Source organism: Tupaia chinensis, unplaced genomic scaffold, assembly GCF_000334495.1.
Source record: "Tupaia chinensis unplaced genomic scaffold, TupChi_1.0 Scaffold146604_1, whole genome shotgun sequence".
NCBI classification, from domain to species: Eukaryota; Metazoa; Chordata; class Mammalia; order Scandentia; family Tupaiidae; genus Tupaia; species Tupaia belangeri.
In genome coordinates this window covers 1,760,587-1,766,351 of record NW_006206460.1, presented here as the reverse complement: position 1 = coordinate 1,766,351, position 5,765 = coordinate 1,760,587, and the positions used below count along the sequence as shown (strand labels likewise).

The window sequence follows — 5,765 nt, the reverse complement described above, 5'->3', positions numbered from 1 at the left end:
CCAAAAAACCTTCTGGCACATGCTCTTTTTGTCCTAAATTTCCTGTCTCTTGATAAAGATGGAGACTCAGCCACTGAGCGCTTCTGGCATTCAACTACCAAAACAAAATTTGCCTCAGTTTTATGGAAAGATCCTCTGGACAATACATGGAATGGTCTGGACCCTGTCCTCATTTGGAGCAGAGGGTCTGTCTGCATCTATTCTCAAAAAATGGATGCTGCTCGTTGGCTACCAGAAAGGTTAATCAAACAGATTGATTCTAACAAGCCATCCAGGGACGATGAAAGCCCTGAGATATCTCTCTCTCCTTCCACAGATCAACAAAATAAAGATACCTGATCCTGTTTTGCTTCTTCTACACTACTGTGCTGGTTTTGATCCTGGCGCTGCTCCTGGCAGAACCGGGGGGGAGGGGGTCTCTGGGGGGGTCTCTGTCTTGCTTTACAGGAATGCTGCTGGTTTTACACCAACAAGTCCGGCATCATTCGTGACAATCCCTTTTAGTCTGCATGGAATGGACTCCCCCCCCCCTTTTTCCTCCCCATACTTGGTCCGATTCTGGGTTTACTGATTGTTTGCTCTTTGAGGCCTGTTCTCTTTAATAAGCTCATGGCTTTCCTTAAACAACAAATTAATTCCATAAAAATGCAGCCTATCCAAGTACACTACCAACCACAACCTGGAGATGGAGTATTGCGGAGCCTAGACATGGCTCCAACCCGAGGCGCTGAATCGGTTAGCCAAAGACGGGTAAGAGAGTCTGAGCCTAACAGCTGTTCAGTCCTTCCACCTAAGACAGGAAACTCATCATAGCTATGGGATTCTCCAATGACGGGTAAGGATGGATGTGTGGCTCTAAAAATGACTCCAACCTAAGACAGGCACGATTCCCCCAGGTTTTTCTCCTCTCTTTGTAAAAATAAAAAAGGGGGACATGTGGCGGCCACTGCATACAAAGCCATCTTGAGCTATCCGCCATCTTGGAAACCATTAGGCTTCACTTCCTCACTGAGCAAACTGTCTCTCAGAAATCATGTGACTAACCGTTCTCCCTGGAAGTGGTTGGGTTTCTAGGCAACGGGAGAGATCCACATCAATGATTGGATCATGCTGTTCTATCTTATTTGCATTTCGGGCAGCCAATTGGTCCCCACCAGCTGTATATAACTCGCCATTTTTCCTGAATAAACAGAAGTAGACAGAAGAAGATGACTTGATCAGCATCTCCTATTGTGTGTGCATGTGTTTGTCCCATCTTTCACTCCCTCCCCCAGGGAACCTGTTCGACTGTCCCGCGGGTCAGGGCACTGGGTCAAATAAAATATATTAAAGTTAATGTTACTTTTTAATTTGCTTTTTAATTTTTTGTAATGTGCCTTCTAGAACATTCAAATTTACATTTGAATTTTATATTTCTGTTACATAGCACTGTTATCTGCATTGTGGAGATTATACCTATTTCTCTTTATTTAATGTTATTTTACATTTAGAAGTGTTTTTACATTAAAGTAGGCATACACACAAAAGGTGAATGTTGTGGGAACTAGCAGTTAGCGTAATGGCTATGTCGCTGGACTCCCACGTAGTCGACTGCGGTTTGCGTCCCAGACCTGGTGGCTTAAAACTCACGCCAGGCGCATGTGCGTGCATGCCCAAGATCCCGAGAAGAGAATGGAGAAGAAGGGATTGCGGCGTGACCCCTGGGGGGTGATTTCTCGCTTTCTGTCTCCATGTCTCTCTGTGTCTGTCTGGAGAGTGCACGCGCCCTTTAGTGAAAAAACCTCTCAAAAAAAAATTGAATGTTGTAAAAAATACCTGAAAATATGTGAAAATCCCAGACCTTTAATAATCAGACCTTCCTTAATTTCAATAAGCATACTTTTTCAAAAGTTGTAATAAAATCCATAATTAATAGTGGAATGACAACTGGTGTTGAATGAGATAATTTCTGAGATACAGAACCCAAAGATATTATTATGCATGTTATCATCAACAAAAATTCTTTTCATAGTTGTGCACAGTTTGTGGTCCAGTGAACAGTAGGCCCTTTGCTTATAGAACCATTTGAAAGGCTTAAAGGATGGTATCCTCTGATCTGGAAGAATTATGCCCTAATTTCAATAAAAAGATTAGCAATATTGGAACAACTCTGTCTTTAAGAAACTGGGGGTGTAGGGCCGGCAGGTGGCATGGTGAGGGTGCTGGACTCCCACATGGCCGAATGCAGTTTGAGTCCCAGACCTGGCAGCTTGCGTCCTGGACCTGGCAGCTTGCTTTCTCACTTTCTACCTTTCTCACTCTGTCCCTCCCTGGGCAAATGAAAGAAGAAAGGGAAGGGAAGGGAAGGGGAAAGGAAAAAGGAAAGGAAAAAGGAAAGGAAAGGAAAGGAAAGGAAAGGAAAGGAGGAGAGAAAGAGAAAGAAAGGAAAGAAAAGAAAGAAAGAAAGATAGTTAAATAAAATGATTGTTAAAAAAAAAAAAAAACTGTCAGGGATGGGACCAGCAGATGGCATAATGGGAGTCCAGCCATATGTCGCTGGACTCCCACATAGTTGACAACAGTTCAAGTCCTTGACCCAGTGGCCTAAAAATTAACACCAGGCACCTGTGCATGTATGCCCAAAATCCCAAGAGGAGAATGGAGGAAAAGGGATTGTGGTGTGGCAGTCCCACTGGGGAATGACTTCTTGCTTTCTGTCTCTTTGTCTCTGTCTCTCCAGCAAGCGCATGTGCCCTATAGTGAAAAATCTCTCAAAAAATTAAGAAAGAAACAAGCTGTGGAGTTAGCAGGTGTCATGGTAGTTAAGGCACTGAATATCCTGCATGATTGACCACAGTTCAAGTCCCAACACAGCAGCTTGAAAATCAGCCAGGTGTGATTGTATGTGTGCCCAAAATTTCAGGAGAATGGAAGAGAATGAAGTGTGGTATAGCCATCCCCACTGTGGGGTGATTTCTCCCTTTCCCCCTCACTCTCTCTCTCCAGCAAGCACACATGCCTTAAGGCAAAAATAAAGAGATAGATAGATAGATAGATAGATAGATAGATAGATAGATAGATAGATAGATAGATGAAAGAATAAAGAAACTGTGGTCAAGAATCAACCTCGAAGTATATGTTAAATAAAATGAAAACTGAGATAATTGTGGTAAACAAACTTCTAAATAAAAGAGAAATTAAAAATTCAGTGCTAAGAACAAATAATAGCTCACTCAAGAACTCAAAATTTCTCCATTTGCCTCAAGTACAGTAACCCAGAGAATAGTTATAAGATTAGATCTTGACCCTGAAGAACAAAGTTGAGAAAAGTACACCCACAAGAAGCCACCAGGAGAACACAGAAGTATTAAAGAAATGCTCTTTATAACTTATAATGAGTTTTATAGTGTTCCTGCTTACATGATATCAGACTTAACTTATTGTCAAATTAATGATGTTATTAAAGAACTAACAAGACAGTAATTAGTAAAATAAGATCCTACAACAGCCAAAACAGTATAAATTCTATGGCCAGAAATCTCTATCACAAGTTTATTGATGAGGAAATGAAGGATACAAAATGCCAGTATTTTACAAAGGAAGCTGTCATAAAGAAGTTATGTTTTGAAATCTGACAAATTTCCTGTGTTACTGAATATTTTATGACTTTCTGGAAGCAACAGGTAAGGAGGAAGACATACCCGATATGTTTTAATCTGAGCCACTTTTGAGATTTTGAATGGACCAATAGTAGGGTATAGCAAGTATCCCTATATTCTTCTCATATATAATCTCAATCTCTCTCTCATATATATAACAATGAAAAAACTTTTCATTTTAAAAAGCTTTATATGTATACACACAGATATATATATATAGATAGATAGATAGATAGATAGATAGATAGATAGATAGATAGATAGATATAGATAGATAGATATATATAAAATTTCATAATTATCATTCTTGTTTCTTATAAAAATAAAACTTTTTGGGTAAAATAAAAAGAAAAACAAAAAAGCTATCTGCTATGCTTTTCAAATAATGGAGTAAAGCTTCCTAGTAGGATTCTCTGGAAGTGGTACTTGGTTGAATTAGGAAAGTTTGGGGTAACCCAAACCAGTCTAGACTAAGTGACAATCCATGTCATACATACCAATCTCCATTAGAGGCAGTCATGAGTTAGTTGGGAGTAGGGGCTGGAACTGTGGATTCAAGAGTTCATGAACAGCTGACATCACTTGGAAGCTGGGAACTAATGCAGCACCAGCTCCATGAATGACTACACCAGCTGGGTCCAGCAAGAAGAGAGAGAGATGTTCTCTTTAGGTGGACCAAACTCCTCGAAGTAAGAAAGGGAGAGTCCTTTCATCTCTGGATGAACCTGCCCACCACATTTTGCCCTCCCTGTTGGCAGAGTTGTACACAGGACAGACAGTGCAATTCTGATCTGATGGCCTTGTGGCCAGGGGCAAACACAGAGTCCTTGGTAAAAGCCTTCTAAGCACTCCTAGGTGAGTAATCTATGACCTATAGATCTGCAGGGGGACAGCTGACCAGCCTCTCATCTTCTTTCTTACACAAGGGAGGGTCAATGAGAAGCTTTCTAAGATCCATAAGGAGATCAATATTAAGTATGAATAGCGGCCACGACACTGAGACAGTAACAAGGTCTAAATGTTGCTTTTTGTAACAGCAACCCCTGGTGACTCAAATGGCTACTGATTGTTTCTGTGCTACCAAAAGCAAAATTAGCCCAAATAATACAAACGAGTGAGCATTAGCATTGATTAAATACTCCAAAGTATCAAGCACTAAGCTTGGACCATCACATACTTTCTCCTCTAATCTTTAGAATACATCTTTATGGTCATTGCTATAGTTATCACCTCATGAAAGATGAACCAGGACTCAAGGAAGCCACTTGTACCATGTCCATGACCTACTGAGAAACATCACATCTAGTAGCAGAGCCACAATCTGAGCAGAGTCACCAACTCTGGATGCTGAAGTCTAGTTACTGTGGTCTGATTTTGAGGAGAATGATTCACATTTTATGTTCTTTTTTTTTTTTTTTGGAGAGATTTTCACTGTAGGGCGTGTGCGCTCGCCAGACAGACAGAGAGAGACATAGAGACAGAGAGCGAGAAATCACCCCCCAGGGGGGATGGTCACGCCGCAATCCCTTCTCCTCCATTCTCCTCTCAGGATCTTGGGCATGCACACACACGCGCCCGGCGTGAGTTTTAAGCCACCGGGTCCGGGACACGAACCGCGGTCGACTACGTGGGAGTCCAGCGACATAGCTGTTACGCTAACTGCTGGTTCCCACATTTTATGTTCTTTTTACCTGAGCATTGTCTATGGATTCTTCATGTTCATTCTTATGAATTATCAATACTTCAACACAAATAGATCCAGTCTAGATGAAGAAAGATAATTTTAAATCGTCTTCTCTTTTCCCATAAGACCATGTCATTATGTGCAATCACAAAGATGTGTATGTGTGCTTTTAGCTTCAGAGACAAGTAGGATTACATATCCAGGGAAACCCTAGCAGGGAATCATTTGTCCTCCATCATTATCAAAATAATATGCTGGGGGCTGGCAAATGGCATGGTAGACTCCACATAGCTGACCATGGCTTGAGTCCCAGAGCTTCTGACGTGCTTGTTCACTTTCCCTCTCCCTCACTCTGGTCAAATTAAAATAAATAAATAAATAAATAAATAAATAAATAAATAAATAAATAAATAAATAAATAAATAAAGTTAGGTAAAATGATT

General features: G+C 40.8%; 1 pseudogene; it reads left to right on the top strand.

Annotated features, from left to right (window-relative positions):
• The first annotated feature begins 2,080 nt into the window (after positions 1–2,080).
• Positions 2,081–3,645, top strand: LOC114006253 (spindle and kinetochore-associated protein 1-like; annotated as a pseudogene).
• Positions 3,646–5,765: the final 2,120 nt, after the last annotated feature.